The sequence below is a fragment of the Podarcis vaucheri genome (assembly GCF_965113315.1).
Source record: "Podarcis vaucheri genome assembly, chromosome: 4".
Taxonomy (NCBI): domain Eukaryota; kingdom Metazoa; phylum Chordata; class Lepidosauria; order Squamata; family Lacertidae; genus Podarcis; species Podarcis vaucheri.
This window is the reverse complement of record NC_138762.1, coordinates 968,476-993,016: the sequence shown is the minus strand read 5'-3', so window position 1 is coordinate 993,016 and position 24,541 is coordinate 968,476. Positions and strand designations below refer to the sequence as shown.

Here is a 24,541-nt window from a genome sequence, read left to right as displayed (position 1 = left end):
GAGGGCTTGTGGCTCACTTCGATGGGACTTTGCAACATTACCCTAATTTTAGAGCAGACGTAATGTGCGCACTGCAACTGCTGGCAAAAGACTTTAGAGATGAGGAAGAGAAGGTGGGGTTCATATTGTCCCATTTGCATGGGGATGCCAAAGCCTGGCTGCGCAATTTGTGGAGGGATAAAGATCCGGCGCTTCAGAATGCAGATGCCTTTATCAAAGCGATGGATGCGTGTTTTTTGTCTACTATTGATGTGGATCTTGCCAGACGGGAGATTCATGGACTAAAACAAGGGAGGGCGAGCGTCCGGCAGTATCACGCCCGATTTTTTGCGCTGGTCAGTGCTTTAGAATGGGATCGGGATTCGCCCCCTGTCAGAGACCTCTTCTGGGAGGGTCTAAGTTCAGCGGTTAAGGATGAAATTGCAAGGGGGGAGAGGCCCCGAAGCACGCAGGAGGTGGTCCAAAGGGCGCTGACTGTGGGGGTGAGGCTGGAAGAACGTCCATGGTGCAGAGATGAAGGACGTGGAGGGCGCGAAGCAGCGAGAAGTTTCTCTTTCGTTCCGAGGGAAGCAGCGCGTGCGCAATCCACACCTCCGCCAGGAGGGGGAGGGGAACCGATGGAGGTTGGAGGTGCAAGGGCTCAGTCAGCAGCCAGAGCCCTAGCACCGGCAGCAGTGAAAGCGAAGCCTCCTAGAGGGAACAGGAAGTGTTACATCTGCGAGGATCCAGGCCATTTGGCGAAGGAGTGTCCCCGGAGGCTCCACAAGCACACTGCAGCCTCAGCAATGGTGACTGCAGCAACGCAGCAAGGAGAACCACAGCAGGGAAACGACAATGTCTGGCTGGAGACGGAGGCACTGGGGCCCAGCCAGACGCATCTGTGAAGCAGTCCCCAGCAATCTTGCAACCCACGGATCCCCTCCCACCCAAACCAGTAGTGCAGCTCACAGCATCTCTCCAGCTACCCGACGGCGTCACTATCGAAGTGCCGCTTTCTGTGGATTCTGGAAGCAACGCAGACTTTATAGCGCAGAGCTTTGTGGAGCAGCACGCTATACAGCTATTGCCTGCCACTCTGCCCCTGCAAGTCGTCACAGTGGATGGCAGAGAGTTGCTAGGGGGGCAGGTGGTGAAGCAGACGCCACCGATGGTGATGCGCCTTGGCAACCACAGGGAAGTCATCAGTTTTAATGTCACCCAACTGTCGGACACGCCCATTGTGTTGGGCATGAGTTGGCTGGACAGGCACAGTCCGACACTGGCTTGGTACCAGAGACAACTGATCTTCGGCTCCTCTTATTGCGCAGAACACTGCATCCTGCCCCGACGGGAGGGAGAGGAGGAGGAATCACAACTGCAGTTGGGAACGTTGCAAGCGGTCCCCCACAAATACGCGAGCTTTTTGGAGGTCTTCTGCGAGAAGGAGGCGGACAAGCTACCCCCTCACCGGCCATATGACTGCAAGATTGACCTCCTACCGGGGGCGACGCTGCCGAAGGGGCGGCTATACTCCATGTCTGAAGATGAAATGCAGGAACTCAAACAGTTCATCGAGCATAATCTGGAGCGTGGCTTCATCAGAGAGTCCAAGGCAGTGGGGGGCAGTCCCGTTTTCTTCGTGAAAAAGAAAGACACGCCCCAAAAAAGACTAGTTGTGGACTACCGCCTTTTGAACCAGATGACCAAACCGTCTAATTACCCCATGCCCAGGATTGACGACCTCCTCGCGACGGTGCGCAAGGGACGCGTGTTCACCAAGTTGGACCTGCGAGGGGCGTACAATCTCATCCGCATGCGGGAGGGCGATGAGTGGAAGACGGCCATGTTCACACCGCTGGGCACCTACGAATACAGAGTTATGCCCTTTGGATTACAAAATGGCTCTCACTGTTTTCAAGCTTTTATGCATCACGTGTTGGAGGGACTCCTCTACAAGACATGCGTCTGCTTCCTGGATGACATCCTGATTTTCTCTGACTCGCAGCAAGCTCACGACCGAGACGTGAGGGAGGTGCTCAGCAGGTTGCAACAACATAGACTGTACGCCAAGCTGGAGAAGTGCCAGTTCGACACGACGGAGGTGGATTTCCTGGGATACAAGTTGTCGGACAAGGGGATAGCCATGGACAGCACCAAGGTTCGTGCGGTATTGGATTGGAAAAGCCCGCGCAACCGGAAGGAGGTCCAGCGGTTTGTCGGCTTCGCCAACTTCTATCGCAAGTTTATCAAGGGGTTCGCGATGCAGACGGCAGCAATTACGGACACGCTCAGCTCCAAAAAAAAGAAATTCATCTGGACGGAGCAGGCGGAACAGTCCTTTCAAGCACTCAAGCATCTCTTCGCATCGGAGAAGCAACTGCTGCATATCGACCCCAGTAAACCGTTGAGGGTAGAGACAGACGCGTCAGACAGAGCCGTGGGAGCTGTCCTGCTGCAGCGAGACCCGCAGGGGGTGTGGCGGCCGGGAGCGTTCTACTCCAGAAAGCTCAGCAAGTCGGAGCAGAACTACACCATCTGGGACAGGGAGTTGCTGGCCATTCATGCAGCTTTCAAGGCGTGGAGGCACTTCCTAATCGGCGCCAAGCACACGGTGCAGGTCTGCACGGACCACAAGAATCTGGAGCACTGGCGCACGGCTCAGTTCCTGAACCAGAGGCAGATACGTTGGGCGGAGTTCTTTGCTGACTTCAATTTCCGAATAGAGTACGTCCCAGGCGACACCAACATCATGGCGGATGCACTGTCCCGAAAACCGCAATACCTAGAAGAGGTGACGCCAGCGGCGGCCATGCACATCTTCGCACCGACGGCGTGGGCGTGTGCCTCAGCTACAGTAGACCTGGATGCGGTGCGACGTGCATTGCGGGACGACTCATTCGCGCAAGACAAGATGGCGGAACTGCTCAGAGGCACGGCTACCACGGACGAGTTCCAGGTGCGGGACGGCTTGCTCCTGCGCAAAGGGGCTGTCTATGTACCAGGAGACGACCTTCGCGCCAAGGTACTGCAACAGTTGCACGACGCACCCACGGCCGGTCACTTTGGCACAGAGAAAACGATGGAATTAGTCGCGAGAGACTTCTGGTGGCCAAGGCTGAGAGGAGAGGTCGCGGACTACGTCGCGAGGTGCGACACCTGCCAGAGGGCCAAGCCGGTACACAGACCACCGGCGGGACTGTTAGAACCGCTGCAAACACCGTTTGAACCGTGGGAGAGGGTGGCCCTGGACTTTGTGACGGATTTACCCAACTCGAGAGGCAAGACAGCTGTGCTAGTGGTGGTGGACTTGTTCACCAAGATGGCACATTTCATTCCGTGTGCGAAGGTGGCCACGGCGGAACAAACCGCCAAACTGTTCATAGATCACGTGTTCAAAGTGCATGGCCTGCCACGGTCTATCCTGTCCGACCGCGGACGCCAGTTCATCTCGTCTTTCTGGCAGAAGCTGATGGGTTTTCTAAATGTCAAGGTCAATCTGGCATCAGCAAGACACCCGCAGACCAACGGGCAAGCAGAGAGGGTCAATGCCATCATGCAGCAGTACCTGAGATGCTATGCCAATCAACAGCCTGCGACGTGGGTGGATTACCTGCCGCTAGCCGAGTTCGCTTACAACAACACGAAGCACGTGTCCACAGGAGTGACGCCGTTCTTTGCCAACAATGGGAGGAATCCCAGAACCTTCCCGGGACTGGAGAGAGTGGGGGAAGGAGAACCACAGACGGCGGACGCGTTCGCGTCAGAGCTGCAGGCGGTCCACGATCAACTCAGACGGCAGCTGGAGCTAGCTAAGCACGCCTACAAGGTGCAAGCTGACAAGCACAGGCGGGTTGGCGAAGTGATCCAAGTGGGAGACTGGGTCTGGTTGGCAGCCCACGCAGTGCCGACCAGGTCGCTTGCCAAGAAGAAGTTGGGGCACAAGCAGATCGGTCCGTACCAAGTCGAAGCGCAGATCAACCCGGTAGCCTTCCGACTGGCGCTGCCGGAGGGTTCCAGAATGCATCCGGTGTTCCACAGGTCGGTGCTCACTCCCTACAAGGCACCTCACAGGTTCCAGGAGCCAGGGACGGCGCCAAGTCCGCTCCGGGAACGGACGGAGACGCGGGAGGTGAAGCACCAGGACCACATCAACGAGGTCACGGAGATTTTGGACTCCAGATGGGGGGAAGAGGGAGTCGAATACCTCTTAGCCAGAGAGGGCACCCGGGCCAGCGCCAATAGCTGGGTACCAGACTACGCTTTGGAGGAACCCCTGCTCAAGGACGAGTTTCATGCCCTCTTCCCACACAAACCCATGCCAGCGAGCTTCTTCGACGACTGGTTGTTCACACCCACACTTTCTTCCAGCACGTTCCATGGATTCGACTCAGAAGGGGAACCCGCACGGAGCACCCGTTCCCCAGAAGGTTCACCGGCAGGTTCGGCATCAGGCAACTCGTATTGGTGGGACGATCGACCAGAGGAGCGATGGCGCAGGAAGTGGCTGGAGATGCCAGGTCGAGCGACCGACGCAGAGACTGACATGGACGTGTTCGGAGAGGACCTCGGGTTCGAGCACGGCGGTACAGAGATGGAAGAGCAACAAGTCAACGTCGACGACCGCGAGGGGGAAGACTCGGAGGTCTTCAGTTGGCGGCCACCCACGGGGAGCGACCTGTATCCAGCATTCCCTCCCATGATGATGGAGCGCCCAGCACCCACACCTGACAGCGGGGAGGGGGGAAGGGGGGGCTTCGAGGGGGGGATGGATGTCAGGGGTTCAGAAGCAGAGACGCAGAGAAGGGTGGAAACAGAGAGCGAGGGGGAGGAAGCCGAAGGGAGAATGAGTGATGATGACGACCCGAGATCTCCAAGCCTAAGCAGTGAGTCAGAGGACTCCCAAAAGGGAGCCCCAGTGAGCAGAGCAAGGGGGGGATCCGGGGGGACACCCCAGGAGGAAGGGAACAGAGGAGATTCAGAGAGCAGCAGCTGGAAGTCGGGACCCACGCTCATAACTGAGGGCGGCAGCAGCTGGAAGTCGGGACCCACGCTCAAGACTGAGAGCAGCAGGGAGGAAGGTAGCCAGGCATCGGGTTCCGGAGGCTGTCAGCAGGAGGGAGGGCACGAGTCAGGGGTGGTCACGCCCTCCTCAGAGAGCGAGGCAACGGTTAAGAGGAAAGTAGAGAGTTGGGCGCGCGCGCCAAGTTCAAATGCAGCGGAAGCTGGAGCAGTAAGCAGCCCGGAGAGTGAGCCAGGTCCTAAAGCCCGCCGCAAGGAGGCAGAAGGATCAGGGGGGTCAGCGTCAGAGGAGAGTAGAAGGGAGGAGGCCCAGGGGGGCAGAAGGACCCAGAGACGTAGGGAGAGGCGAAGGAGGTGGAGCAAGGCTAGGGTATTAAGCTGGTGTGCAAGAGGCGGGGACTCAGACGGGTCTTCGCCGACCTAGAGCAGAAGGTGTAGAGCTGCACGCTGCAGTTCGGAAATGAAACCTGTAACTCAATAAAGACTCTTTTAAAGTGGACGCTGTGTGGCGTGGTCCTATGTGAGCTGGGACCTGGTAGCAGCTCTGACACATACGCTTCAGGTTACAGACTCCGCTAACCCAGAAATAGTCCCTTGGGTTAAGAACTTTGCTTCAGGATGAGAACAGAAATCGTACGACAGCAGCAGGAGGCCCCATTAGCTAAAGAGGTGCTTCAGGTTAAGAACAGTTTTAGGTTAAGAACGAACCTCCGGAACAAATTACGTACTTAACCCGAGGTACCACTGTATGCTTAGTGTTAAGGTTTAGACTTATTATAAGTTGTGGTTAGTTTCAGTTAAGTCTCCTCTTACTGGATTTCTTATGGAGGGGGCCAATCCTGAATGTTTTGGATTTGGGACCATTATGCTCATTTGTCTTCAGTAGCAGTAAAGCTCCGCTGGATGAAATACAATTGCCTCTGGTCTATTTGGGGATCCTGCAACGTCTTTACGTTTTCACTCTGGTAACTATACATTGGAGTTCTGCCTGGATCAATACTGAGTAGAATTCCATGACAGGGTCTTCCTTCACGAAATCAGCTGCTGAGAGTGAAGGCCCCTGGCTCCCCACAGCTTTCCAAGTCCCCTCCTCTGTGGGGTTTCTGGCAAGTGCAGCCTGCCTTTGCTCCTCCATTGTCAGACGTCTCCTGGCTCTGAGAGACACACAGGGGGGGTGGCTTCTGGCAGAAGGAGAGGGAGCCCCCGGTGGCTCCTCCTTCTCCTGACTCAACTCTGTCTCTCGATCTTCCTCTCCCACTCGCCTCCTTCCTCTTCTGCCTCCGATTCTGCACTGCATTGTGCCTCAGAGTCTCCCAGCTCACTAAGCCCTGTTGCCCCTTCAGCTTCTGACACCTCCTCTTCCCAGGCGTCTCCCTCTTCTCCATCTGACCGCTCATCCTTCCTCCACCTCCACTCCTTCGGCTCTGAGACGTCTTCCCTTCCTGCTTCCCCGGCTGCTTCCTCCCACCATTCCTCTGTGCCCAACCAGTCCATGACATTGCTCCATCCCTCGGCCTCTGTCCCCACAAGGCAGCTTCCCCTGACCTGATCTGGTTCCACAGCCACTGCTTCCCTTCTGCCCCCATGAAAAGGTGGATCAGGAGGTCTTGCTGGCTTCATTCTGTCACCTGCAAGAGAAAAAAGGTAAGCAGGGTGCCAGGTATGCCTGCTTCACTCACAGGTGAAACAGGGCATCTCTAACTACAGATGGGCCTTTCAGAAAGCCTTTCCTGCTGAGTGCAGTTGGACGTTTGTGCCCATTTCATATGTTAGTTGTGCAAAACTACTTCTCCCTTCCTTTGGACCCTTGGTCCCAACTGTCCTCCCCACCCAAAAAAGAACTCAGAGATTAGTTGGAAAACCAACAGAATGAGACCAAACGGAGAAAAGCCACCTTCCTCCTTACCCAGTGGCCTCTCTCTGGTGTCCAACGGAGGCCTCTCCGCCTCACAGGAATCCAGGTCCATTTCTGCAAAATGATCCCTTTTCTGAAAGAACAACAAGGATTAAAAACAGTAAGTGAATGGTAAGTAGTATTAGAAAAAGAATGACAAAGACAAAAACTTTAAGTGTGTTAGATCTCATTCCCAGAAAAAGGAAGGGCCAACAGTAGAGCATTATGGGATGTTCTCCATCCTGTTTGGAGCACCTTGGGAGTATCCAGAGGAAAGTCTCTCTCACCTGCTTTCTCTCCTCTGCCTGACTCAGGAGGCAACCTTCGGCCAGGGCCACCGCCTGGGAACTGGTCTCCGCTCCACAGTCCCTCACCCAGCTCTCCATCTCTGGAGGAAGGACAGCCAGGAACTGCTCCAAGATCACCAGATCCAGCATCTCAGCTTTCGTGTGTCTTTCTGGCTTCAGCCACTGGTGGCAAAGGTGGTAGAGTCGGCTGCAAACCTCTCGGGGTCCTTTGGCCTCCTGGCAGCAGAACTGCCTCACCTGCTGGCTCTGCACCTCTGAGCGGAGGGTGTCCTCCTCACCTTGGATCTTCAGCACAGAGTTTTCCCAGAATCCCCCACTGCTCCCAGTTTGGATGACATGGCCTCTTCCTGCTTCAGGGCCGGCTGGGTCTTGCTCACCCATCTGTGCTCTCAGGAAGTCTCTGAGAGATCGGAAGGAACCCTTTGGTCTTCTGCCAAGTTCTGTCTGTCTGAATGAGAGGCGCTAGCAAATCCTACAAAGCAAATACATTGTTTAGTTACAGAACTAAAGAGGAAACGAAGGAGAGCAAAAAGGTTCCGTGAGCAAGAATGGATGAGTCTTTCTTGGAACCAGGGCTAACCAGCCCAAACCATGAGATATCTTAAAAAGACGGAGGAGGAGGAGGAGGAGGAGAAGGAGGAAGAGGAGAAGATGAAGAAAGCAGCCTCTATCCTCCTAGAAGGAAGATTGAAATGCAAAATGTGGAGGCAACGGAAGGGATTTCTGGGAGATGAGTCAGCCTGGTTGCTCCTGCCTTCCAGTAAATAATAATAATAATAATAATAATAGTTGTTGTTGTTGTTGTTTAGTTGTTTCCGACTCTTCGTGACCCCATGGACCAGAGCAAGCCAGGCACGCCATTATTATTATTATTATTATTATTATTATTATTATTATTATTATTACTACTACTACTACTATTACTATTTATTATTTATACCCTGCCCATCTGGCTGGGCTTCCAACAAAATATTAAAATACAGTAATTCATCAAATATTAAATGCTTCTGTAAAGTAAATGCATGAAGTCAGAACTGACTGAACAGGGAGTCATTTGTATCTTGTGAAAAAGGGATGCTTGGCTCTAGTGGGGGTCCTCATCCGGGGGTCCTCAGGAGTTGTTCTCCCCCCACCCCCACTTCAGGGCACATTTCTCCCCTGCTTCTGTCTCCTTTTCTTGCACTTGGACTCTCTGCCGCTCTCAAGACAGACTCCTGGGGTGGGGTCCCTTTTTCTTTGCTCTGAGGGCCAGGAATGTATCTAGTCAACCCCCTGAGGGCCAAGTGGATGAGGCCAAAGACACCTCCCTTGAAATTTAGGCGGGTAATTTATTATTATTATTCTCTCAGATGGCTGAACACACGCACAGCCCTTGATGCCCAGGTCCCTGGAGGCTCAGGGAGTAGCAGCGCCGATTTCCGGCCGGTTTTCCAGCAACAATCCCTTTGGGAGAGAGAGGATGTGGTCCTGGGATGCCCTGCTCTGGGTGCGAGGGGATGGCTGCCGTGGCCTCCGTGGGGAGCTGCCCTGGGAGACACTGGGAAACTGGTCCCCAATGCAGCAGCCAGACTCTGGGAAACTGGGATCCCTCTCTTTAGTCCTGGCCTCTCTCTCCCACCTTAACTTCCTCCCTCCCTGTGTGGTGTTTTTTTTTGGGGGGGGGCTAGTCCACCTCCTCGTCCAGCTTTGGGAAACCACTTGCACATATTTCCTCTGTTCTGCAATGCTGCTGAGAGACGTCACACCGAGTTAAAGTCCCAGGGACTCCTTTGTTTGAAGAAGGGAGATTTCGGGGGAGTCATTGTTTTTCTGAAGGGGGGGCGGAGGGCCAACTGAGTTTGGGATCCTCTGATCTGCAGGAAGGAGAGCGTGGCAGACCTGGCCCCTCCCTGGCAGGACCCTCTCCTCCCTGACTTGGGGTCCCCCCCCGCAGGAGCAGATCAGGCCCCCCCAGGCCCCCTCCCCTGCTGCAGCCCTGGGACCCCCACCAGATCCCAGAGAGAGAGGAGACTCACCAGATCCCAGAGAGAGAGAGGAGACTCACCAGATCCCAGAGAGAGAGGAGACTCACCAGATCCCGGGAGAGACACCAAAAAAGGAAAGGACTGGGGAGGGGGGGGCCTTGGCTCTGGAGGACCTGCCCCCCTTGCTTTCCTGGCCTCTCTAGGAAGGCAGCTCACTTCCCTTTAACCCTTGCAGTGCCGAGTCCGCCCAGCTCAGCCCCCCCCCCTACATTGCGCACTCGCTCTTAGCCAGGGCAGAACTCTGATTTCTATTATTTTCTGTCATTTTGAATGGCTCTAAGGGGGCAGCTTTTCCCTGGATCCGCCTATTGGGGGGGGGGGCCTTTGGCTCTTGGCTGGCTCTGAGCATCTCCCTCGGTCCCTTTGGGGGGGGGCCTCTGGCTCTTGGCTGGCTCTGAGCATCTCCCTCGGTCCCTTAGGGGGGGGCCTTTGGCTCTTGGCTGGCTCTGAGCATCTCCCTCGGTCCCTTTGGGGGGGGGCCTTTGGCTCTTGGCTGGGCTCTGAGCATCTCCCTCGGTCCCTTTGGGGGGGCCTTTGGCTCTTGGCTGGGCTCTGAGCATCTCCCTTGGTCCCTTTTTTGGGGGGGGGGCCTTTGGCTCTTGGCTGGGCTCTGAGCATCTCCCTCGGTCCCTTTGGGGGGGGGGCCTTTGGCTCTTGGCTGGGCTCTGAGCATCTCCCTCGGTCCCTTTGGGGGGGGGCCTCTGGCTCTTGGCTGGGCTCTGAGCATCTCCCTCGGTCCCTTGGGGGGGGCCTTTGGCTCTTGGCTGGGCTCTGAGCATCTCCCTCGGTCCCTTTGGGGGGGGGGCCTTTGGCTCTTGGCTGGGCTCTGAGCATCTCCCTCGGTCCCTTTTGGGGGGGGCCTTTGGCTCTTGGCTGGGCTCTGAGCATCTCCCTCGGTCCCTTGGGGGGGGCCTTTGGCTCTTGGCTGGGCTCTGAGCATCTCCCTCGGTCCCTTTGGGGGGGGGGCCTTTGGCTCTTGGCTGGGCTCTGAGCATCTCCCTCGGTCCCTTTGGGGGGGGGCCTTTGGCTCTTGGCTGGGCTCTGAGCATCTCACTCTGTCCCTTTGGGGGGGGCCTTTGGCTCTTGGCTGGGCTCTGAGCATCTCCCTCGGTCCCTTTGGGGGGGGGCCTTTGGCTCTTGGCTGGGCTCTGAGCATCTCCCTCGGTCCCTTTGGGGGGGGGGCTTTGGCTCTTCGGTGGGCTCTGAGCATCTCCCTCGGTCCCTTTGGGGGGGGGCCTTTGGCTCTTGGCTGGGCTCTGAGCATCTCCCTCGGTCCCTTGGGGGGGGCCTTTGGCTCTTGGCTGGGCTCTGAGCATCTCCCTCGGTCCCTTTGGGGGGGGCCTTTGGCTCTTGGCTGGGCTCTGAGCATCTCCCTCGGTCCCTTTGGGGGGGGCCTTTGGCTCTTGGCTGGGCTCTGAGCATCTCCCTCGGTCCCTTTGGGGGGGCCTTTGGCTCTTGGCTGGGCTCTGAGCATCTCCCTCGGTCCCTTTGGGGGGGGGCCTTTGGCTCTTGGCTGGGCTCTGAGCATCTCCCTCAGTCCCTTGGGGGGGGGCCTTTGGCTCTTGGCTGGGCTCTGAGCATCTCCCTCGGTCCCTTTGGGGGGGGCCTTTGGCTCTTGGCTGGGCTCTGAGCATCTCCCTCGGTCCTTTTTTGGGGGGGGCCTTTGGCTCTTGGCTGGGCTCCGAGCATCTCCCTCGGTCCCTTTGGGGGGGCCTTTGGCTCTTGGCTGGGCTCTGAGCATCTCCCTCGGTCCCTTGGGGGGGGCCCTTTGGCTCTTGGCTGGGCTCTGAGCATCTCCCTCGGTCCTTTTTTTGGGGGGGCCTTTGGCTCTTGGCTGGGCTCCGAGCATCTCCCTCGGTCCCTTTGGGGGGGCCTTTGGCTCTTGGCTGGGCTCTGAGCATCTCCCTCGGTCCCTTGGGGGGGGCCTTTGGCTCTTGGCTGGGCTCTGAGCATCTCCCTCGGTCCCTTTGGGGGGGGCCTTTGGCTCTTGGCTGGGCTCTGAGCATCTCCCTCGGTCCCTTTTTTGGGGGGGGGCCTTTGACTCTTGGCTGGGCTCTGAGCATCTCCCTCGGTCCCTTTTTTTGGGGGGCCTTTGGCTCTTGGCTGGGCTCCGAGCATCTCCCTCGGTCCCTTTGGGGGGGCCTTTGGCTCTTGGCTGGGCTCTGAGCATCTCCCTCGGTCCCTTGGGGGGGGGCCTTTGGCTCTTGGCTGGGCTCTGAGCATCTCCCTCGGTCCCTTTGGGGGGGGCCTTTGGCTCTTGGCTGGGCTCTGAGCATCTCCCTCGGTCCCTTTGGGGGGGGGCCTTTTACTCTTGGCTGGGCTCTGAGCATCTCCCTCGGTCCCTTTGGGGGGGGCCTTTGGCTCTTGGCTGGGCTCTGAGCATCTCCCTCGGTCCCTTTTTTGGGGGGGCTGTGGCTCTTGGCTGGGCTCTGAGCATCTCCCTCGGTCCCTTTGGGGGGGGCCTTTGGCTCTTGGCTGGGCTCTGAGCATCTCCCTCGGTCCCTTTGGGGGGGGCCTTTGGCTCTTCGGTGGGCTCTGAGCATCTCCCTCGGTCCCTTTGGGGGGGGCCTTTGGCTCTTGGCTGGGCTCTGAGCATCTCCCTCGGTCCCTTTGGGGGGGGCCTTTGGCTCTTGGCTGGGCTCTGAGCATCTCCCTCGGTCCCTTTGGGGGGGGCCTTTGGCTCTTGGCTGGGCTCTGAGCATCTCCCTCGGTCCCTTTGGGGGGGGGCCTTTGGCTCTTGGGTGGGCTCTGAGCATCTCCCTCGGTCCCTTTGGGGGGGGCCTTTGGCTCTTGGCTGGGCTCTGAGCATCTCCCTCGGTTCCTTTAGGGGGGGCCTTTGGCTCTTGGCTGGGCTCTGAGCATCTCCCTCTGTCCCTTTGGGGGGGGCCTTTGGCTCTTGGCTGGGCTCTGAGCATCTCCCTCTGTCCCTTTGGGGGGGGCCTTTGGCTCTTGGGTGGGCTCTGAGCATCTCCCTCGGTCCCTTTGGGGGGGGCCTTTGGCTCTTGGCTGGGCTCTGAGCATCTCCCTCTGTCCCTTTGGGGGGGGCCTTTGGCTCTTGGCTGGGCTCTGAGCATCTCCCTCGGTCCCTTTGGGGGGGGCCTTTGGCTCTTGGCTGGGCTCTGAGCATCTCCCTCGGTCCCTTTGGGGGGGGCCTTTGGCTCTTGGCTGGGCTCTGAGCATCGCCCTCGGTCCCTTTGGGGGGGCCTTTGGCTCTTGGCTGGGCTCTGAGCATCTCCCTCGGTCCCTTTGGGGGGGGGCCTTTGGCTCTTGGCTGGGCTCTGAGCATCTCCCTCGGTCCCTTTGGGGGGGGGGGCCTTTGGCTCTTGGCTGGGCTCTGAGCATCTCCCTCGGTCCCTTTGGGGGGGGGCCTTTGGCTCTTGGCTGGGCTCTCAGCATCTCCCTCGGTCCCTTTGGGGGGGGCCTTTGGGTCTTGGCTGGGCTCTGAGCATCTCCCTCGGTCCCTTTGGGGGGGGCCTTTGGCTCTTGGCTGGGCTCTGAGCATCTCCCTCGGTCCCTTTGGGGGGGGCCTTTGGCTCTTGGCTGGGCTCTGAGCATCTCCCTCGGTCCCTTTGGGGGGGGCCTTTGGGTCTTGGCTGGGCTCTGAGCATCTCCCTCGGTCCCTTTGGGGGGGCCTTTGGGTCTTGGCTGGGCTCTGAGCATCTCCCTCGGTCCCTTTGGGGGGCCTTTGGCTCTTGGCTGGGCTCTGAGCATCTCCCTCGGTCCCTTTGGGGGGGGCCTTTGGCTCTTGGCTGGGCTCTGAGCATCTCCCTCGGTCCCTTTGGGGGGGGCTCCGGCTCTTGGCTGGGCTCTGAGCATCTCCCTCGGTCCCTTTGGGGGGGGCTCTGGCTCTTGGCTGGGCTCTGAGCATCTCTCTCGGTCCCTTTGGGGGGGCCTTTGGGTCTTGGCTGGGCTCTGAGCATCTCCCTCGGTCCCTTTGGGGGGCCTTTGGCTCTTGGCTGGGCTCTGAGCATCTCCCTCGGTCCCTTTGGGGGGGGGCCTTTGGCTCTTGGCTGGGCTCTGAGCATCTCCCTCAGTCCCTTGGGGGGGGGCCTTTGGCTCTTGGCTGGGCTCTGAGCATCTCCCTCGGTCCCTTTGGGGGGGGCTCTGGCTCTTGGCTGGGCTCTGAGCATCTCTCTCGGTCCCTTTGGGGGGGGGCCTTTGGCTCTTGGCTGGGCTCTGAGCATCTCCCTCAGTCCCTTGGGGGGGGCCTTTGGCTCTTGGCTGGGCTCTGAGCATCTCCCTCGGTCCCTTTGGGGGGGGGCTCTGGCTCTTGGCTGGGCTCTGAGCATCTCCCTCGGTCCCTTTGGGGGGGGCCTTTGGCTCTTGGCTGGGCTCTGAGCATCTCCCTCGGTCCCTTTGGGGGGGGGGCCTTTGGCTCTTGGCTGGACTCTGAGCATCTCCCTCGGTCCCTTTGGGGGGGCCTTTGGCTCTTGGCTGGGCTCTGAGCATCTCCCTCGGTCCCTTTGGGGGGGGCCTTTGGCTCTTGGCTGGGCTCTGAGCATCTCCCTCGGTCCCTTTGGGGGGGCCTTTGGCTCTTGGCTGGGCTCTGAGCATCTCCCTCGGTCCCTTTGGGGGGGCCTTTGGCTCTTGGCTGGGCTCTGAGCATCTCCCTCGGTCCCTTTGGGGGGGGCCTTTGGCTCTTGGCTGGGCTCTGAGCATCTCCCTCGGTCCCTTTGGGGGGGGCCTTTGGCTCTTGGCTGGACTCTGAGCATCTCCCTCGGTCCCTTTGGGGGGGCCTTTGGCTCTTGGCTGGGCTCTGAGCATCTCCCTCGGTCCCTTGGGGGGGGGCCTTTGGCTCTTGGCTGGGCTCTGAGCATCTCCCTCGGTCCCTTTGGGGGGGGGCCTTTGGCTCTTGGCTGGGCTCTGAGCATCTCCCTCGGTCCCTTTGGGGGGGCCTTTGGCTCTTGGCTGGGCTCTGAGCATCTCCCTCGGTCCCTTTGGGGGGGGCCTTTGGCTCTTGGCTGGGCTCTGAGCATCTCCCTCGGTCCCTTGGGGGGGGGCCTTTGGCTCTTGGCTGGGCTCTGAGCATCTCCCTCGGTCCCTTTGGGGGGGGCCTTTGGCTCTTGGCTGGGCTCTGAGCATCTCCCTCGGTCCCTTTGGGGGGGGTCATTGGCTCTTGGCTGGGCTCTGAGCATCTCCCTCGGTCCCTTGGGGGGGGGTCATTGGCTCTTGGCTGGGCTCTGAGCATCTCCCTCGGTCCCTTTGGGGGGGCCTTTGGCTCTTGGCTGGGCTCTGAGCATCTCCCTCGGTCCCTTGGGGGGGGGCCTTTGGCTCTTGGCTGGGCTTTGAGCATCTCCCTCGGTCCCTTGGGGGGGGCCTTTGGCTCTTGGCTGGGCTCTGAGCATCTCCCTCAGTCCCTTTTGGGGGGGCCTTTGGCTCTTGGCTGGGCTCTGAGCATCTCCCTCGGTCCCTTTGGGGGGGGGCCTTTGGCTCTTGGCTGGGCTCTGAGCATCTCCCTCGGTCCCTTTGGGGGGGGCCTTTGGCTCTTGGCTGGGCTCTCAGCATCTCCCTCGGTCCCTTGGGGGGGGGCCTTTGGCTCTTGGCTGGGCTCTGAGCATCTCCCTCGGTCCCTTTGGGGGGGGGCCTTTGCCAGACAGATGGGCGGGGTATAAATGAATGAATAAATATTAATAATTGTTGTTGTTCTTAATTGAATTGATATACCGCCCTTCATTGAGAGATCTCAGGGATGTTGAAAACACAGAACTCATAAAAAGTATACAAATGATGCATCACCTCAAATTCTTTAATCAGGTGAGTTTTCTCCTTTGGAAAGAGGCAGGTGGAATCTCCACGGTTGCTAACAGAATAACGTTGAAAGGCTAGTGAAATATGGGGAACCAAGAGCATCTGCTTGGCATGCAGAATGTCCCAGGGTCAGCCCCTGGCATCTCCCGCAAGGGCTGGGTGAGACCCCTGCCTGAAACTGGGGGGAGCTGCTGCCAGTCAGTGTGGACTCTACAGGGTTAGAGGGAGCCCTTGGTCGGGCTCAGCAGAAGGCAGCTTCTGAGGCTACTTCAAAGCTCTGCAAGATCAAAAGGGATAGATATTCCCTAAGCAAACCAAACTGAAGAAACTGGAATCATGGCAGCCGGAATTTTGCACAGGATTCCAGGTGTGGATTCTGACCAAGGCAGAAGAGAGCAGGACTCGGACTTCCCTCCATCTGGACACGATGCACTTCTGTGGATGCAGCCGAGAAGAACATTTGCCTTCTTTGCTGCTGCATCAAGCAGTGGAGCTTGGGATCCACCAAGACCCTGAGATCCTTTTGGCATGTCCTGCTAGTCAGTCCGGTGTCCCCTGCGCAGCAGAGTCTCCCTGCTGATTGTCCCAAATTAAATCCAGGCATCTTGTGTGAGGGAAACTGCGATCCAGGGAGTCTCTGGCAGGAGATAATGAAACAAGGAAAGTTTTATTTACAAAAAAGAGAATGGTGAAACAAAGTGAAGACAGGAGGTGTGTTCTTTCAGGTAGAAGTTAACTTACTACTTCAGCTAAATGTCTCAGGATTAAACACGGTTCTGCAGGCACAGCTTCCCTCCAATTCAGTTGTCGCACTTCAGGGAGATGTTCAGGTTTCCAGAATATATGGTGAAAGGCTGAACTCTCTTTCTGCGGCTTCTCTTTCATCCCCTCACTTAGTTATGAGGGGTCATAGAATCATAGACTCATAAGAGTTGGAAGAGACCACAAGGGCCATCGAGTCCAACTCGATTTCTGTGAGGTACTTTTTGTTGGGATATTTCCGTTCCACCTTAAAAGGGAGCAGGCTTTGGGAGTCACAAAGTCTGTGCATGTCCTGTTCACAGGATATTTATGTTCTGCTGTTCCTTTCGATTTCAGTCGGTCAGAGATGCTGACTGAGAACGGTCATGTTTTTCTTTGTTCTGTTCAACGCTAAATAAAGTCTGTAAAATATGCTCTTCTGCGGTGCAACTTTTGGCTGTGTTTTCTGCTGATAGACAGTGTGCACAAGCTCTGGAATGTGGCAATCTATTTCCAGAACGGCTTCGTGTCGCTAACTGCTGGATCTGCCTGTCTACGGGAGATCAATGGACGTCCGGCAGCCGGCTTGGGGCCATGATGGACAATATCTCCCTGGCAGTATTCCCAACAACAAGGTTTCGGGCCCAGATTCACAGCACCTACAGGAGAGTAAAAGCTGCAACAGACTGCGTCAGAGAGGTATGTTGTGGGAAAAGCGAAAGAAAGGGACGCTTTTCTGTTTTACCTCGGAAGGAGTCTTTGATCTCCGGCAGGGCTTAATTGGCCTGGGAGCCAAGCCAGAGAGCTCGTGATTAATGAGCTGCCAAGATAAGGAGTCTCTGAAGTTAAAAGGACTCACGGCTAAAGCAAAAAGCTGGAATGGAGTTTTTCCACGCTTTTGAAGCTTCAGAGGCCACTCAGTGTCCTAAGTTGCATGGGCAGAATTATGAAACCTGGGCAAAATGGTGTGAGAGCTTGCTGCGTCAGTTTGGAGTGTGGCATACCGTATCTGAGCCCCCTCCGGTTCCTCTGACGGAGAAATGGAAAGGCCAAAATTCGAAGGCCATAGACGTAATAGTCTTATCCGTCTCTCTTGAGGAAATTAAGACGCTGGCTGGAAACACCACTGCACGTGGGATGTGGAATGCTTTGAAGAAAGCTGCTCATCTGCCAGTCATCCCAGCCCAGAGTTTGACTGCATCGGAGGTCCTAGCTGTTTCCCAGAATGCGAGTGAATGCAGGGATGCTGAGGGCACCGGTTGCAAGCTGCAGGGGGAGCTGACCGTCACGTCATCCCAGGCAGCATTCCAGCCTCCAGAGGGAGCCAAGGAGTCGGCAGCTGAGAGCTCTGTTTCTCGTGGGAACCAAGGTCAATGCCTTTGCAGAGGCCGGAAAGGCGAAGGTAAACATAGGCAGACATCTGCAGATGGCCCGAAGCAGAGGGAGGGTGAAGAGCCCGCGCCAGGGAAAAACAAAGCGATGTTTGCTGGTACTGCTTCACCAAAGGCTAAAGGCACGTCTGCTGACCAGAAGCAGGGGGGCAAGCTGCAAAAGCCCACGCCAGTGGAAAACAAGGTTTTGCTTGCTGGCACAGCTTCACCAAAGGCTAAAGGCACGTCTGCTGGCCAGGAGCAGGGGGGCAAGCTGCAAAAGCCCACACCGCTGGGAAACAAGGGTTTGCTTGCTGTAAAGACTGCTCCAACAGCCAAAGGCAGATTTATTATTGATTCAGGTGCGACCCGCCACATCTCGAAGGATCGGCACCTCTTTATCTCCTTCAAGCCTCAGGAAGGTGAGATCCACCTGGCTGATGGAAGGACGTTGCAAATTGCAGGAGAAGGGACTGTGAAACTTGCAAGTCTGCACACTACCATCAGTAATGCACTTTTTGTTCCAGGAGCTGCGAGCAACTTGTTGAGCGTCCCACAGCTTACTGGGCGTGGTTTTCAGATTTCCTTCAAGAGGAGCGTCTGTGTCATCAGTAAAGGCAAAGAGGACTATTTGCATGCAAAGTTTATGGATGGTTTGTTCCATATACTGTATTTTTCGCCCCATGAGACGCACTTTTTCCCCTCCAAAAATGAAGGGGAAATCGGGGTGCGTCTTATGGGGCGAATGCCTGCAAGCCTCGCGCGCCCGGCAGGAGGTCCCACCGGGTGCGCGAGGCTTGGGGCAGCAGCCTGTCGCCCGAAGCACGGGGAGCCCTCCGGAGAGCATCCCCTGCTTCGGGCGAGTGTCAGCAAGCCTCGCGCACCCAGCAGGAGGTCCCACCGGGTGCGCGAGGCTTGGGGCGGCAGCCTGTCGCCCGAAGCACGGGGAGCCCTCAGAAGGGCTCCCCCTGCTTCGGGCGAGTGTCTGCAAGCCTCGCGCACCCGGCAGGAGGTCCCACCGGGTGCGCGAGGCTTGGGGCGGCAGCGGACTGCTTGCGCGCACCTAGAAGCTTGGGGCGCGCTGAGCTCAGCACGCCCCAAGCTCCTGGTGTAGCGCAGCGATCCCCTAGCCCTGGGAGAGCCCCGCGGCTCTCCCAAGGCTAGCGGACTGCTTGCGCGCACCTAGAAGCTTGGGGCGCGCTGAGCTCAGCACGCCCCAAGCTCCTGGTGTAGCGCAGCTGTCAGGGCTGCCTCAGGTCTCAGCTCACAAAAGACCAACGCCAAGCTCTTCTTATATACAAGGGTGTTTATTGCAGTTCATTATTGGTTCCACAACCGAGGCGTGCAGCCCCGCGTCTCTTTCTCCTAGACATTAGAAGTCCCCTCTGAATCGGTCCCTCCCCTACATCAGTTTAATAAGCTAACGCTGCTCCACCTTTTTCTCTCTTTCCTTTTCCGCAGGGTCTTTCTGCCCGTCGGGGTTCCTCCCCTCCTGCTTTCTCCTGAAGCGGAGTCTCCAGACTGCTCCTGCCCCCTCCTGCGGGCTTTGGGTCCTGGCCCCTCCTCCTCCGGGCTCCCTGTTCTCCCGCGTGCCTCCTCATTTGAACTTGGCGCGCGCGCCCAACTTCTGACCTTCCTTTTGACAGTTATGCTACTCCCCTCACTGCTTTCCTCCCCTTCCGGGAGAACGGCTTGCTCTGATCCCTCCCCTTTCTCTGTCGCCGGAGCTGCTCCCTCTGACACACTGGAACCTCCCCCTCCCTCGCTGCGCTCTGGTGGGGAGGCTGGCCCTGATTCCCAGCTGCCGCTTTGGGGTCCCCTGCTGGCCCCCCGCTCCTGACACTTTCCCCCCGGGGCTCCCCTTGCCCTTACCACAGGCGCCCCTTTCTGGGAATCCTCTGATTCGCTGGAGAGACTCATGGAATCCCCTGCGTCATTGCTATCCTCTTCCTCGCTCTCCTGGGATTCCTCTCCATCGCTCTCCATTTCCTGCCTTCCCTGTGCCTCTGTCCCTGTACCCCTGACATCCATCCCCCCCTCGAAGCCCCCCTTCCCCCCTCCCGCTGCTCGGGTGCAGGTTCCGGAAGCTCCTCAGTCGCTGGGGTAGATCTTGTATACAGTTCGTCGACGTCAATCGTCTCTGCTTCCAGCTCATTGTATGTGTGCTCCAAACCAAGGTCCTCTCCTAACACGTCCATGTCCTCCCCACCCCGTCTCTTCGGACGTTGTTGTTTGCCAGGGCCCCCTCAGCAATCCCCTGCGCCACTCATCCTCTGGTTGGTCGTCCCACCAGTAAGAGCGATCCGTGTCTACCCCCGAGCACGATCCCCTTGGAGGACTCGAGTCTGGCGTGGTCTCCTCTGCTGAGGAGAACCCCCAGAAGGTGCTGCCTGAAAGTGTAGGCGTAAAAAGCCAGTCGTCGAAAAATTCCGCTGGCATGGGCCTGTGTGGGAAGAGTGCATGGAACTCGTCCTTAAGAAGGGGTTTCTCCAGAGCATAGCCCGGCACCCAACTGTTAGCACTGGCCGGGGTACCCTCTCTGGCGAGGAGGTATTCTACTCCCTCCTCCCCCCATCTCGAGTCCAGAATTTCTGTGACCTCGTTGAGTGTCTCGGCCTTCGGTGACTCCCCCCCCCTTGGGGACTCCCTGCGTGGGTCCGGTGCTGTCCCTGGCTCCTGAAACCTGTGTGGGGCTTTGTAGGGCATAAGCACCGACCTATGAAAGACCGGGTGCATTTGGGAACCCTCTGGGAGGGTCAACCAATAAGCTACGGGGTTGATCTTGGCCTCAACTTGGTATGGCCCCAGCTGTCTGTGTCCTAACTTCTTCTTGGCTAACGACTTGGTAGGCGCCGCCTGGGCTGCCAACCATACCCAGTCCCCCACCTGTATGTCTTCCCCTGCCCTCCTGTGCCTGTCTGCCTGCACCTTGTAGGCGTGTTTAGCCAGCTCTAAGTGCCATCGGAGCTCCTCGTGGACCTCCTGCAATTCTGCGGCCAAATGCTCCGCTCCCTGCGTCGCTCCCTGCACCATCGTCTCCACTCCCAGAAAGGTTCTGGGATGCCGCCCATTGTTGGCGAAGAATGGCGTCACCCCCGTGGACGCGTGCTTCGTGTTGTTGTAGGCAAACTCGGCCATCGGCAAGTAGTCCACCCAAGTCGCAGGCTTCTGATTGGCGTAACAGCGCAGGTATTGCTGCATGATGGCGTTGACCCTCTCCGCTTGGCCGTTGGTCTGCGGGTGTCTCGCTGACGCTAAGTTGATCTTGACGTTCAGGATACCCAGGAGCTTCTGCCAAAAACTGGAAACGAACTGGCGACCGCGGTCGGACAGGATGGATCACGGCAATCCGTGCACCCTGAACACGTGGTCTATGAACAGTTTGGCGGTCTGCTCCGCTGTCGCCACCTTCGCGCAAGGAATGAAATGTGCCATCTTGGTGAACAGGTCTACAACCACAAGCACCGCCGTCTTGCCTCGCGAACTGGGCAGATCAGTGACAAAGTCCAGCGCCACCCTCTCCCACGGTTGCAGTGGCGTCTCCAACGGTTCCAGCAGTCCCGCTGGTTTCTGGTGCACTGGCTTGGACCTTTGGCAAGTGTCACACCTGGCGACGTAGTCCGCCACCTCCCCTCGCATCTGGGGCCACCAAAAGTCTCTGGCCACTAATTCCGCCGTCTTTTCCTTGCCGAAGTGGCCAGCGCTGGGTGCATCGTGCAACTGCTGCAGAACCTTCGCGCGGAGATCGTCTCCCGGAACGTAGAGAGCGCCTTTACGGGTTAGCAGGCCGTCGCGTATCTGGAACTCGTCGCCCCTCGCTGTGCCTTTCCGCACCTCTTCCATCTTGGACTGTGCGAACGGATCCGTCTGCAATGCGCGATGCACCGCCTCCAGGTCCACGGTGGCTGAAGCGCACGCCCACGCCTGCGGTGCAAAAATGTGCTTGGCTGCCACAGGTGCCGCTTCCTCGAGATACTGCGGTTTCCTGGAGAGCGCATCTGCTATGACATTGTTGTCGCCTGGGATGTACTCAATCCTGAAATCGAAGTCCGCAAAGAACTCTGCCCAGCGTATGTGCCTCTGGCTCTGTAGCTTCGCTGTGCGCCAGTACTCTAGGTTCTTGTGGTCCGTGCGGACCTGCACGGTGTGCTTGGCTCCGATGAGGAAGTGCCTCCACGCCTTGAAAGCCGCGTGGATGGCCAGCAACTCCCTGTCCCAGATGGTGTAATTCTGTTCCGACTTGCTGAGCTTCCGGGAGTAGAAAGCGCAGGGCCTCCAGTTCCCCTGCGGGTCTTCCTGTAAGAGGACGGCCCCCACCGCTCTGTCTGATGCGTCAGTCTCAACCCTCATGGGTCTGCCGGGATTCACGTGAAGCAGCTGTTCTTCGGACGCGAAGAGGCTCTTGAGCCTCCTGAAGGACTGCTCCGCCTGGTCCGTCCAGGTGAACTTCTTCTTCTTGGAGCTGAGGGTGTCTGTGATAGCTGCCGTCTCCTTGGCGAAACCCCTGATGAACTTGCGGTAAAAATTGGCGAAGCCGACGAATCTTTGGACCTCCTTCCGATTTCGCGGGCTTTTCCAGTCCAACACCGTGCGGACCTTGGCGCTGTCCATGGCAAGACCCCTGTCTGGCAGCCTATAGCCTAGAAAATCCACCTCCGTCACGTCAAATTGGCACTTCTCCAGCTTGGCGTAGAGCCTGTGCTCCCGTAGCCTCTGCAGGACCTCCTTAACGTCGCTCTCGTGAGCCTCCGGCGATTCCGAGAAGATCAGAATGTCGTCGAGGAAACATACGCACTTCTTGTAGAGGAGTCCCGCTAGCACGTGGTGCATAAAAGCTTGGAAATAGTGGGAGCCATTCTGGAGACCAAACGGCATAACTCTATATTCGTAGGTGCCCAACGGCGTGAACATGGCCGTCTTCCACTCATCACCCTCTCGCATGCGTATGAGATTGTAAGCTCCGCGGAGATCCAACTTGGTGAAGATCTTCCCTTTCCGCACCGTCGCGAGCAGGTCGTCAATCTTGGGCATGGGAAAGGCCGCGGGCTTTGTCTTAGAGTTTATGAATCTAAAGTCCACGATCAGTCTTTTTTGGGGCGTGTCCTTCTTCTTCACGAAAAACACAGGACTGCCCCCTACAGCCTTTGATTCTCGGATGAATCCCCGCTGCAGGTTGTGATCTCTGAACTCTCTGAGCTCCTGCAACTCATCCTCGGACATGGAATACAGCTTCACAGGCGGCAGCGTTGTCCCTGGCAAGAGGTCAATAGCGCAATCGTAGGGCCGGTGGGGTGGCAACTGCTCGGCTTCCTTTTCACAGAAGACCTCCAAAAACCCCTTGTACTTGAGGGGTACTGCTTGCGCCACGCTGAGGCTTAGCTGCTGCCCCTCCTCCTGGCCTTCCTCCTCCTGAGCGATCTGGATGCAATGCTGCGCGCAATAGGATGAGCCGAAAGTGAGCTGCCGCTGGTACCACGCCATGGTCGGGCTGTGCCTATCCAGCCAACTCATGCCTAACACTATAGGCGTGTCTGACAGGCGGGTGACGTTGAAACTGATGACTTCTCGGTGATTGCCAATCTGCATCACCATGGGTGGCGTCTGTTGCACCACCTGCCCACCCAGCAGCTTCCTGCCATCCACTGTGACGACATCCAATGGCAGCGTGGCTGGTAGGAGCTCTATGCGATGCTGCTTGACGAAGTGCACCCCCACGAAGTCTGCGTTGCTTCCACTGTCAATTGTAATGGGAACTTCCAGGGTGCGTCCATCAGGCAGCTGGAGAGTTGCAGTGAGCTGCACCACTGGCTTGGGAGGCAGGGGGTCTGTATGCTGCAAAAGCGCTGGGGACTGCCTTACTGACTCGCCTGGCTGTGCCCCAGCATTCCTGCTTCCAGCCAGGCATTGCCGTTTCCCTGAAATTGCTCTTCACGTTGTGCTGCTGCAGTTACTGTTGCTAAGGCTGCAGTGTGCTTTTGGAGCCTCTGGGGACACTCCTTGGCCATGTGCATCGCACTGTCACAGATGTAACACTTCCTGTTCCCTCTAGGAGGCTTCGTCTTGACTGCTCCGGACGCTGGGGCTCCAGCAGCAGACTGAGCCTTTGCACTCCCAAGTTCCATTGGCTCCTCCCCTGCCTGCAGCTGAGGTGAGGGACGCGTACGTCCTAGATCCTTGGGAAAGAAAGGAGGCGCTCTAGACGGCGTGTGAAGCTGGCGACCCTCCTCATTGCGCCAAGGGCGTTCTTCGTGGCGCACTCCAATGGCGAGCGCCCTCTGCACAACTGCAGCTAGGGTTTGAGGTCTGTCCCCCCTTGCCAATTCATCTTTTACAGGGCCAGAGAGCCCCTCCCAAAACAAGTCTCTTACTGCCAGGGAGTCTTTCTGCCATCTCAGTACATTCAGCAAGGCGAAAAACCGAGCATGATACTGACGTACTGTAGCCTTGCCTTGCCTTAAACCATGCATCTCTTTGCGTGCTACATCCACATCCACGGTAGATTGGAAGCAAGCGTCCATGGCTTTGATAAATTCATCGGAGTCCCTTCGAGCAGGACAATCTTCGCGCCACAGATTGCGCAGCCAAGCCCTCGCTTCCCCATGCAAGTGGGACACAATGAAACCCACTTTCTCCTCCTCATCTTTAAAGTCATCGCGAAGCAAATGCAACGCATATTCGACGTCTGCTCGAAAACTGGGGTACTGCTTCAGGTCCCCATCGAAGTGGGCTACCAAGTTGCCTCCCCTTCTGCCCAGTCCTACGCCTGCAGATCTGGACCCCGGGAATCCCACTTGGCATGCATGATCCCACCTGGCTTGCAGATCCTGGCATCGCTTTTCCACCTCTTCCCCCTTCTTCTGGGAGACCACTACCGCAGTGGTAAGCTGGGAGACTGCGTTGCGTAGATCAGCTATCCCCTCCTCCATACTCATGGCCGCCAATCTTCGTGAGCTTCGCAAAAAAAAAAAAAATTGCGTACTTTTGGGAGGGGACTTACTGTCAGGGCTGCCTCAGGTTTCAGCTCACAAAAGAACAACGCCAAGCTCTTCTTATATACAAGGGTGTTTATTGCAGTTCATTATTGGTTCCACAACCGAGGCGTGCAGCCCCGCGTCTCTTTCTCCTAGACATTAGAAGTCCCCTCTGAATCGGTCCCTCCCCTATACCAGTTTAATAAGCTAACGCTGCTCCACCTTTTTCTCTCTTTCCTTTTCCGCAGGGTCTTTCTGCCCGTCGGGGTTCCTCCCCTCCTGCTTTCTCCTGAAGCGGAGTCTCCAGACTGCTCCTGCCCCCTCCTGCAGGCTTTGGGTCCTGGCCCCTCCTCCTCCGGGCTCCCTGTTCTCCCGCGTGCCTCCTCATTTGAACTTGGCGCGCGCGCCCAACTTCTGACCTTCCTTTTGACAGTTATGCTACTCCCCTCACTGCTTTCCTCCCCTTCCGGGAGAACGGCTTGCTCTG

The 24,541-nt window shown here is 57.6% G+C and overlaps 1 protein-coding gene and 1 long non-coding RNA gene across 2 annotated transcripts in view; both read right to left on the bottom strand.

Moving 5' to 3' along the window:
• The window catches only part of LOC309531588 (uncharacterized protein), a gene marked incomplete at its 3' end in the record, with an annotated part of 400,889 nt that overhangs the window by 89,489 nt on the left and 286,859 nt on the right, over nucleotides 1-24,541 (bottom strand). The window lies entirely within an intron of this gene.
• LOC309530641 lies at nucleotides 14,950-15,875 on the bottom strand. Its single transcript, XR_014218803.1, has 2 exons — nucleotides 15,714-15,875; nucleotides 14,950-15,609 (listed from the first exon to the last, which is right to left on the bottom strand). It is a non-coding gene; the product is annotated as an uncharacterized lncRNA (long non-coding RNA).